At 41.5% G+C, this 12,077-nt stretch overlaps 1 protein-coding gene across 1 annotated transcript in view; it reads right to left on the bottom strand.

Annotated features, from left to right (window-relative positions):
• Positions 1-12,077, bottom strand: part of dbndd1 (dysbindin domain containing 1) — a 72,244-nt gene that overhangs the window by 59,295 nt on the left and 872 nt on the right. The gene's annotated exons all lie outside the window — the stretch shown is intronic.

Here is a 12,077-nt window from a genome sequence, read left to right as displayed (position 1 = left end):
GCACCCTCTTACTGCTGAGCTAATCAGACAATTCGTGGGAGGAATGGCCACATTAGGCTCATAGTTCCAAGTCTATGCACGGATACTGTTTAACTGTGAGAAATTGTTAATTTACTTACAAGTATTGTGTTCTGTGGTGATGTGTTTATCCTACTGGGCACAGGGTTGGGGCAACTAATGAAAATCATCAATCGACTAGTTGGGTACCATTAGTCATTGATTAGTTGATGACTAAATTTGACATTGAATGAATTAAAACAATTTCAAATCTCCATGGTGAAACTCAAATGTGACATTTATTTTAACAACTATAAGCACAAAATCACAAATACAAAAAACAGCATGAGCATGAAGACAATACCCGCATTCATTTACTGGGCATAAACTACCTGTTTGAGGTGACAAATTCACCTGGTAAGGTTAAATGTACTGCATTTATATAGCGGTTTTCCAGCTGCATCAGATGCTCAAAGCACTTTACAATTATGTCTCACACTCAAACACCGATGTCAGGGTGCTGCCATGCAAGGTACTTACTACACAGTGGGAGCAACCTGAGGAATAAGGACCTTGCCCAAGGGCCCTTAATGATTTTCCGGTCAGGGTGGGATTTGAACAGAGGATTCCCTGGCCTCAAGCCCAACGCTTACCTCCAATAAGGTTCACACACTTTCTTCACTGAGTGAAGGGAGTGGTGGCAGCTCCAACAGGTATATTCTTTTAGGGTTAAACTAACTTATTAAATGGCTTTCAGCTAGTCAACTACACTCAACAAAAATATAAACGCAACACTTTTGGTTTTGCTCCCATTTTGTATGAGATTAACTCAAAGATCTAAAACTTTTTCCACATACACAATATCACCATTTCCCTCAAATATTGTTCACAAACCAGTCTAAATCTGTGATAGTGAGCACTTCTTTGCTGAGATAATCCATCCCACCTCACAGGTGTGCCATACCAAGATGCTGATTAGACACCATGATTAGTGCACAGGTGTGCCTTAGACTGTTCACAATAAAAGGCCACTCTGAAAGGTGCAGTTTTCTTTTATTGGGGGGGGGATACCAGTCAGTATCTGGTGTGACCACCATTTGCCTCATGCAGTGCAACATATCTCCTTTGCATAGAGTTGATCAGGTTGTCAATTGTGGCCTGTGGAATGTTAGACCACTCCTCTTCAATGGCTGTGCAAAGTTGCTGAATATTGGCAGGAACTGGTACACGCTGTCGTATACGCCGGTCCAGAGCATCCCAAACATGCTCAATGGGTGACATGTCCGGTGAGTATGCCAGCCATGCAAGAACTGGGACATTTTCAGCTTCCAAGAATTGTGTACAAATCCTTGCAACATGGGGCCGTGCATTATCCTGTTGCAACATGAGGTGATGTTCTTGGATGGCACAACAATGGGCCTCAGGATCTCGTCACGGTATCTCTGTGCATTCAAAATGCCATCAATAAAATGCACCTGTGTTCTTTGTCCATAACAGACGCCTGCCCATACCATAACCCCACCGCCACCATGGGCCACTTGATCCACAACATTGACATCAGAAAACTGCTCACCCACATGACGCCACACACGCTGTCTGCCATCTGCCCTGAACAGTGTGAACCGGGATTCATCCGTGAAGAGAACACCTCTCCAACGTGCCAAACGCCAGCAAATGTGAGCATTTGCCCCCTCAAGTCGGTTACGATGACGAACTGGAGTCAGGTCGAGACCCTGATGAGGACGGCGAGCATGCAGATGAGCTTCCCTGAGACGGTTTCTGACAGTTTGTGCAGAAATTCTTTGGTTATGCAAACCGATTGTTTCAGTAGCTGTCCGAGTGGCTGGTCTCAGACGATCTTGGAGGTGAACATGCTGGATGTGGAGGTCCTGGGCTGGTGTGGTTACACGTGGTCTGCGGTTGTGAGGCTGGTTGGATGTACTGCCAAATTCTCTGAAACGCCTTTGGAGACGGCTTATGGTAGAGAAATGAACATTCAATACACGAGCAACAGCTCTGGTTGACATTCTGCTGTCAGCATGCCAACTGCACGCTCCCTCAAATCTTGCGACATCTGTGGCATTGTGCTGTGTGATAAAACTGCACCTTTCAGAGTGGCCTTTTATTGTGGGCAGTCTAAGGCACACCTGTGCACTAATCATGGTGTTTAATCAGAATCTTGATATGGCACACCTGTGAGGTGGGATGGATTATCTCAGCAAAGGAGAAATGCTCACTATCACAGATTTAGACTGGTTTGTGAACAATATTTGAGGGAAATGGTGATATTGTGTATGTGGAAAAAGTTTTAGATCTTTGAGTTCATCTCATACAAAATGGGAGAAAAACCAAAAGTGTTGCATTTATATTTTTGTTGAGTGTAATAAAAAAATAGCTGACTTGTCAGATGTTAGCTAGTCGTAGTTGGCTATTACGACTAGTCATGCCGCAATGGACAAAATCTGTTATATGTATGTATGTATAAAATGGACAAAATCTGTTATATGTATGTAACGGATTAGTTACAGTCAGGAGGTGCCAAATGATCTACGGGGAATCCTGAATCGGGACCTGCCTTATTTAATGACTGGGTCAAAAATTCCTCTGAAAAAAAATAAACGCTTGCCTTAATTAAGTGACGGGCATTATGTCCATTAAAAAGATTACATTTGGTCAAGTCACTCTTTTTTCAAAGTGAAGCTGGTCTGCTCTGTGTCAGCCTGAGCCCATCAGATCTCAGACACTAAGCAGTGCAGCATCTTTTTAGTACCTGGATGGGAGACCCCTTCGGAACACCAGCGGCTGTGTGTGTTTCTCCTAGTAAAACTGGAGTTGCACCAGGAAGGCATCCGGCGTGAAACGTGCCAAATACCAATGCGGATCTGGCTGTATCCGCTGTGGCAACCCCGACCCAAAACGGGAGCAGCCGAAATGACAACACACACACACTCTTTTTCCAAAGTCTGCTGCGGACACCGAAAGCCTGATTTATGCTTCTGTAACTCCATGCCATGCAATGGCGTCGACATGCACATGACACTTTTAAAGTTCTCAGTCGCATCTTAATTAATTTGTCCCCCAACATGCTCTCCTTTCTACAATTATCAAGCTCCAAATCAACGGTAGGGTGTACCGTTGATTTGGATTTCCTCCATGAATTGCAGGTCATCTGAGCATCATTTTCCGACTTCATGTTGTGACGTTTATCATATTTGCAGACTTTTCTGCCAAATGTATTTGATCCATAATCGAAATGTAATTGGAGTGTGCACTGCCAAAACTTTTAAAATATAACGGGAGAGGTAGGGGTGAAAACAGAAAAGTGAGAAATCACAGCCTTTGCAGTGTCTGATTTAGCAGGTGCACGTCAGGCTGCGGGCCATGTCTGAGTACGGTTTGAAAAAAAGGACACAGGTGGAGTGACCGTCAGACAGCGAATAGTCAGCACCTGCGGTTACGTCACTTTTATGGCTAAAAATAGGTCTGAATCTGTGTGCATTTTTCAAATGCTGTATGGCCAAGAGTTGGAAGTAATGATTCATAATCTGGCAAATAATTTTTAAAAGATAGTGTTGATTGGAGTGAGATATGCCCTTTAATGGACATGTCACACTGAAATCATAATTAATGGCCCAGTCACACTGCACTTAACGAAGCCCTGACGAAACAAGAAATCTGAACTTTCGTTGGCATCGTTTAACCTTCGCGCAACTTCGTTCCTCCCTTCATCAGGATTTTTAAACTGTTGAAAAATTTGAAGAAATGGCAATGAAAACCTCAGTTCGTCTGTGTTTTGTTGTCATTCTTGACGTTTTTTAATCATTTTAGTTTTTGTAACATTTTAGTTTGACTTGTTTGACCAGCTGAATGTTTTCATACAGCGCAGAAGCCGGTCTGTGAGCGATGAGGCTGCTGCTGTGTTCATGTACCGTCAGAAATTACAGGGCAAACTCAGCCTGTTTGCCGCATATGTGAGTCAATGCGCGGCGTTCACACGCACTGATCAGTTTACTGCTCTGATATATTCAATCATCTTTACACTTGTATTTATTCCCTGTTTTGACAGTTTTCTGTTATAAATCAATATATATGGCTTAGAACATAATTCAGTGATAAAGCAGTGACCACGGCACACCAGAATTGGAGTAAGACGGAGCGCGCAGTGTGTCGTTAGACAGTGTGGATTAGTGTGCCGTGTGACAGGGACATAAGATGAATGGCCCAGTCACATGGCACATGACAATTCCTGAACGAAGGGAAAAAGTAAAAAAAAGTCACAATTTGTTGAGAAAAGGTGGACGAAAGAGCTTTATCACCAAACAGCCTGCAAAGAAAGACTGCAAAAGGGACGAAAGAGGAACTTAACAAAACCGAAGCTCAGTATCAATGCTTTAAATGAAACGCGCTTGGAGCCACAGCTGGAGCAGTGTGTGTCTGCATCTCTGAGTTCCAGGACGGAGCTCATAGCGCCTGAGTCCTGGAGAAACTGCAAACAGAAGCTGTGGAGATCTGTGTGCATGTCGGTGGACCACCTGCTTTGGTTCCTTGTCCAGAACAAATGAGGGATCATCTCCATCATCATCAGAATCCACACTGTGTGACGACACGCTGCGCGCTTCGTCTTGCTCCAATTTAAAAAAAAAAAAACCCTCTGGTGTGCTGTGGTCACTGCTGTATCACTGTATTCCTTTACAAAGCCATATATATTGATTTATTCAGCAGTTGCTTGTGGCAAAATAATTAATTGTATCCATACAAAAGATTAATTCTGGCCTATATAAGGTGCCTGAGCCCAGTGAAGCTGACTCCCCACCCAGATAAAAAATCCAAGCTAACAGGCTGAGTTTGCACTGTAATTTCCGAAGGTATTTGAACGCAGAAGCAGCCTGAAGCGCTCACAATCCAGCTTCTGCACTGTATGAAAACATTCAGCTGGTCTAACAAGTCAAACTAAACAATAACGTTACAAAAACTAACGATTAAAAAACGTCAAGAACGACAGCAAGACCAAACACGGACGAATTGAGGTTTTCATTGCCCTTCGTTCAAATTTTTCAACAGTTTAAAAATCCTGACGAAGCACCAGCTGCAGGAACGAAGCTGCGCGAAGGTTAAATGATGTCAACGAAAGTCCAGATTTCTTGTTTTGTCAGGGCTTCGTTGCCCTTCATTAAGTGCCGTGTGACTGGGACATTATTAGGCTGCTAGTGACCCTCCGCTGATCCACTGGGATTACTTTGTGCACTTCCGTGACCAGTTTCAGAGTATATGGCATTCACAACAAACAGCTAAGGAGACATCTGAAAACAAAGTACTCATGTGTTTCCGACAAGTGGCATAGCTATTAAGCGTGTGCTTCAATGGAATGTAGCTACTAACGTTAGGAACTGAGGCACAGATTAATTCCAAAGTTGACATAAGTGTGATGTCATGTTATAATGACACTTTAAGTGAAAACTCTTCATTTTGATGCAGTCACGGTAAAAGCTGCAGCTCCAAGAAGGTTTAGTGGACCTGCACGGCCATGTGTCATAAATGCAGCCTGTCAATAACCATCTCTGCTGGAGGATCAGCTTTGAGCACGATTAATTATGAATGTTATCAATAAAATACATCTGCTGCTGGGGGAAAACAAGCGTCTCATCAGCTGCACAGCACACACACAAACACAGCGAGCTTCATAGCACACAAACATTCCAGCTCCAAACTTACACACTCTCAAAGTATTAATAAAAGAAAAAAAAAATCTTGCCACAAAACACAAAAGAACATACTCTCACGACGAGCGCCACTAGCTCAGCTTATGGCAAGCTAAAAGTGGACGCTCTTGTTTTGGCCTAACAACTATCCAGTTTCTGGATATTCTGTGTTATACGTGTCGGACATGCTTGATGAATTCCTGTGCAAATAGTGGTTCCCAGATATTTGTGATATATTCCTGTGAGATAATGAGTATATCTCATCTAAATTAATTCTAAAATTTACCAGTAATAAAATTATAAAGATAACTGAAGTTTTAAGCGTACCCATAATGGTTTGATTACCTTTTACAGTTGGCGATGAAAGATTTGGGTGTTAACTTCGTGTTGAAGTCAGAACAAGAAGCTGCACTGAAAGAGATCTATCTAGGAAAAGATATATTCTGTATGTTGTCGTGCCAACGAGAGCGGCACACTGAGCAGGGTGGTGAAAATAGTCCGGCGAGCTCAATCTGTGGGCAAGCTATCCCACAATGCCAAAATAGCAGAGATGTGCTCCAAAGAGAGCGACATGCTGAGCAGGGTGACAAAAGGAGTAAATTCCTGAACATGCCAGACTCACCGTAGTGTTATAGATTTATTTCTAAATGTTAACTCCCCACGATCAAAAAAGTATGCACGCAAGATCACCGGCTGCAGCTCTGCCTCTCTGCCGATTCTGGCACGTAAAATAATGTCCATTAACAGCTAGTCCATGAGCCAAGCAGGTTTTTGGTACCACTTAAGGGGAATAAACAACACTTTGAATCCAGCCTCAGTGTATCATGGCCTACACAAAAATGTATGATAGCCATCCCATGGTGGTAGCTGTAGCCAGGTAGGGGTCAGTGAAGAATTACACAGAGGTCAAACTTTAAAAACACTCCAATCATGTTGAAAACTATATCACATTACTTGTCTGGTCATATCGATTCCAAAAAGGTATAGTTTGGACTATCTGTGATGGAATGGTCTGGAGTTATGAGGTAAAAACAGCAAAAATGGTGACAAAGGTGTTTCAGTTTGTACAGGGGTCAAAAGTTAAAGTTGCTCCAATTTCAGTACAAAATGATGCAAATTATTGGTTGAAATAAAAGGATTAATAAATGGAATAGTTTTGACTGTGTCGCATGTTTGGGCTCCAAGGTAAAGGTCAAACAATTTTAACACTTGCCCTGTAACATGATAACTAAGCATGACAGATGGTGCAAACTACTCCTTATTAGAACCCTATTAACCCAAACAATATTTTGCATCTTTTTTTCTTTTTTTTTTTAACTGAATTTTAGCAACTTTAACTTCTGACCCCTATACAAACTGAAATTGACCTTTGTCACTATTTTTGCTGTTTTTACCCCATAACTCCAGACCATTCCATCACAGATAGTCCAAACTATACCTTTTTGGAATCGTTATGACTAGACAAGTAATGTGATATAGTTTTCAACATGATTGGAGTGTTTTTAAAGTTTGACCTCTGTGTAATTCTTCACTGACCCCTACCTGGCTACAGCTACCACCATGGGATGGCTATCATGCATTTTTGTGTAGGCCATGATACACTGAGGCCGGATTCAAAGTAGGGTTGCAGCTAACGATTATTTTATTAATCGAGTATTTTATCGATCATTCTGGAGATTAATTGAGTAATAGGATAAAAAGTACTTTTGTGTTTTTTTTTTCAACATCAATAGTCCAGCAATGGCACAATGTCACTGCGCCAAAGTGTTGGCATTTTGCTGAAATGGTGATGGGATGTGGCTTTCTCTTATGTTTTCTCCAACTTGTAAAATGTAACCATTTTTAAGTGTTGTTGGACTGGGTCCCTGCATGATTTTTTTATCCCTCTTTCTCTGCAATTTAGCAGATGTATTTTAGCTGGAGGTTGAACATGCAGCCTCGCAGTCAGTTTTTTATTATTATTTTATTTAAGTTACCGTGTTTGTGAAGTGTTGTGTGTTGCCCAAAAAAGCAAAAATTAAAAAGTCAAACACTCAGTGGGAGTCTGAGGGAAACACAGAAGAAAGAGTGGACTTCTGCTGTTTGTCAATGTAGCCAGGGACGGAGCTGGGACTCATCCGGTCTGACAGCCCCTCACACTGGGCAGAGAGAGACAGCAGCCGGCCACCGGGTCAACAGTCTCTCCCCACGTAGAGCAGACCATGTGTTTTTTAAAAATAGACAAACACACTGCTTCGCTTTAAATGCACAGTAAGTCTATTTCAGATGATCAGCGTGGACCATCTTTCTCTTAAAAGCCTTTATTTTACTCTATGTGTCACGTTAGAAAGCGGCAGCTATCATTGCTAGTTTGATTAGCTGTTATGGTCCAGTCTTCTTCTGTTTTTTTGCGGATGTTGCAGCGCCACACACAGGTCTGGCATATGTACTACAACATTAAACAAAGGTTCGAGGCACAGAATTTTCCTCAAACATTTTGTGTAATCGAATTATTCAAGTTACTCGACTAATCGTTTCAGCCCTAATTCAAAGTATTGTTTATTCCCCTTAAATAATACCGATTTGGTCAAAATTAATGAGTGGCTCATGGACTATCCTGGAAATAATGTATTCTGACTTTTTGCAATGTAACAAATCCATTTCCATGTCCAGGTAGTCTGTTAAAAACAGTGTCAGATGTCCCACATCCATGTCCACAGCTTCAGTAAACAAGCATCCACACAAACAGCGCATTACCACACTTTAGGTTCCAATATCCGACACACTGAAAAAGTGAAGAGTTTCAGGGTGAAGTGTGTCGTCTCCTGTCTGTAAATCCAAGCCATCGCTTTCAAACAAAAGCTCAGACGTTTTCTTTTCGGATGGAGCATGTTCATTTTCCTCTGTCTGACAGTCATCGGGATGTTTCTGTTTTGCTAATAAGTGAGTCACACAATGAAAAATGCAGAGAATTGCAGAGTGAGACGTTTCCTGCAAATGCACCTGCTTACGCTCAGAGTCACCGATCACTAATTATTAGCATATGTGTGCAGAGAGACTTACAATCATGAGTACTTTTATGGTCTTGCTAACTGGGATGTTAAAAACCGTGCGACATGTCCTTTAAGATTCTTCATTATTCATTATTGCAACATAGAAACACAGAGTTTGACAAATTATTATACAAAGATTGACTTAGCAATTAAAAGGATTATAGCAAGTCAAGTTTCTACATTAATATTCAGTATTTGAACAGAGAAATAGTCATAAAGCTGACATCCACCTTAGAATTACAGGCTATGAAATAATATTAGTGCAAGTTAGTTATTATGAGATGTTGTGCCAATAATAAAGATGCTCATTAACAGTAACTTAATGAGTAATGAAAATAAGGAACTTTTGTCTTTGGTCCTGAATGAGAACAAGGTGTCCAATGTTTTACAGAATATTTTAATATAAAAAATGCCTTTGTAAAAAAGCCTAAAAAGTACCAAAAAATTAAAGGAGTAAAACTGATCTGAGTTTGTTACTGTAACTTCACTCAATCATCTTCAACTGCTTATCCGGTGTTGCAGGCCAAACAGCCCCCCCTAAAACTGGTCCACTCTGTCTTCACTGCTGCGCGTCGGCCGCGGTTCACCAATTATCACCTTGTTTCTGTTTAAAACTGCACTCCAGTCATCATCTGTCTCAGCGACAGATACCTGAAGCTTTTGCACAACAATCATTTACACATAAATTCAGCATTGTTTCATAATCAAAGACGGAGGAAGCAATCAGATCGCTGCAGCAGCATGAGCTGCTACATTCACTGCCCCTCGGTCATTTCAAAGCGTCATCGATTATCGCCTTGTTTCTGCTTAAAACAGCTTCATTTCTGCTTAAAAAAGACTTTAGAATGATTTAAGAGGTTTTACCTTGTCATCTGATGGTTAATAATCACATTATTCCCTTTGATTGCTTTGGGTGAAGAGAGTCCATCTCAGATGAGCTGCTGTGGTCCCAAATTACACATGTGCAGTGGAGGCAGGGCGGACCAATTTTTTTTCGGGGGGGGGGGGGGGGGGGGGGTTCAGTCTCTGATACAGAGATCGAGTTGCAGGGGCAACAGCTCCACCAGAGGATAGGGATGCACTGATCCACATTTTTTTACACTTCCAATCCGATCCCGATACCTGAAGTTGGATATATGCCAATTCCGATACTATTCCGAAACCAGAGCTCTGTTTGCTTTAATGTTATTATTATTATCATTATTGTTGATTTTATGAGGATATTTTGTATTTCCATTTATATAGCTTCATGATGAAGTGTTTAGAGGAAGATTTTCATAAAAAGAAGACCTAAAAGTTCAGCTACAATTTGCCAGACGGTACATCCAAGATGCAAGCCTAGATTTGATGTTTTTGTGAAAGAATTAAGTACTTTTATTTAGTTTAATGCGGACATGCAGGCTCTGTGTAAATGACATGACTGAATCTATGGATAACACTGCGACAAATGTCCATAATTTGCCGAAGAAAGGTGGACAAAGTCCCTTAAATGTGTCCGAGATGTGACAATCTGAACAATAAGACAATATTTATTAGACAACACTGGAGCAGTCAACTGTAATCCTGCATACACTGTGCGCACATTTTTGTCATCATTCATTATTACAACAATAAAAACAGCTTGTGTGAAACTATAAACTATACTTGATTGAAACGTGCTTTGCACAAATGACAGCTGTGTTTTGGAGGAAAAGCCGGAAAAACAGCGGCCTTTTCAGTTTTTGTCAGGCAGATTGCAGAATGCTATAGAACCATAACATTCCAGTCGCTCTTCAAAAACATTCAGACGTGCCGCTCCAGTCACCATGAAGACCCCCCCCCGCCCATCAACTCTATTTTTTGTGTGTTTAGAAAGAGTAAAAGGCTCACTGTATGCAGGTGAACTTGACCAGACTTTGTCCCTACGCTCGGAGGTCTCAGGATCACTCGGCTTGTCCTCGTCTGTCCCCAGCAGCTTTCAGACAACTTCTCAATTTATTGTAAACCAAAATGTCCCTCTCAGAGGGTCGTCAGTTTTGGATCTGGAGGGCATTAAAGTTCAGTTTGAGGCTCATATTCCTATCCGAACCCGACTCAAACCCGACAGGCATTTTAATGTTTCTGTCAAAACCTGTTTGATGAATTGGAAACTTTATAATTGCCCAGGTCTCCTTGCAAAAGAGGTCTCAATCTCAATGGGACTAAACTGGTTAAATAAATAAATAAAATCCCCGCGAACAGGAAGAAAGCCTTTAGGTCCTGTTTTTTGGCTTGTTTTGTTTTTAATTAAGCAGACCTGTTGATGGCACACAGAGTAAATAAAGCATTTTAATCTGACCTAGTATTGCCTCCTTTAATCCTGATCCATCATTACAGCCATACTGGAGTCCAAATAAGATGCCCTAGTTTTGGAAATACTTTAATTTCTTATTGTAGAAATTGTGAATAAATGCAGCATTTCTGAAGAAGTCTCTCGGTATAATACGGTGCTTTGGGTGTGCTTTCTGTCCTCCTGCCACTTTGTCCCACCAACAAAAAGGAAAAAAATCCCTTATTTTAAAAGCTGAAAAAGTTTTATTAACATCACAGTGCTCATTTATTCACGATCAGTGTCCATAGCGATCTGTCATTAGCTTTCTGCTTGCAATGAAAAATAAATCCGATTAATGATCCACCAACCAAAAAGAAAAAAAAAAAGGATTTTTAAGTGGCTGAGTATTGGGCTGACATGAGCGGTGCTGCCCGACTTATTGGGCATCCATGCTGTAAAGGGCAACAGGTCCTCCTTAGATGGCACAGAGAGTCCTCCTTGGACAAGATTTGGATGAATATGCATTTAATGCTTGGCCCCCCCAGCAACACAGTTGGGAGTTCACGCTTAGTCCTCTGACATTTACGCACTCAGAATGTAACAACAGTCTATTGCAGTGGTGTCCAAAGTATTCCAGGAAGGGCTAATGAACATCACTTTGAGCAGATGGGAAGAGTCCATCAATGACATCACCTGCTGGAGTCAGTAGCTGCAAAGAAAACCTGCATCCTCTTGGTCCTTTCTGGAATACTTTGGACACCACTCGTCCTCTCTTCTCTTTAAAACAAAAAATATGATGCATAATGCACCGCTGGACTTTATTCCTTGTGGTGTGAATTTTTCATTATGTCTCTCTGGGTTCTCACCAGGATTTTTCACAGCATAGGGGGAATTTAAAGGGGCATAGCCACATGACGAGCGTTGCAGGCGTAAGTATTGTAGGAGGGTCCGGGGGCACCCCCTGAGAAAATTTAGAAATTTATAACCCTTTGAAACACTATTTCCTGCATTTTGAGGGCCACTGTGTGTTGCAAACAAGGATGAAAAATAATGTGCAAC

Source organism: Thalassophryne amazonica, chromosome 2, assembly GCF_902500255.1.
Source record: "Thalassophryne amazonica chromosome 2, fThaAma1.1, whole genome shotgun sequence".
NCBI classification, from domain to species: Eukaryota; Metazoa; Chordata; class Actinopteri; order Batrachoidiformes; family Batrachoididae; genus Thalassophryne; species Thalassophryne amazonica.
Note: the sequence above shows the minus strand (reverse complement) of the source record. Positions and strands in the feature narration are given on the sequence as shown.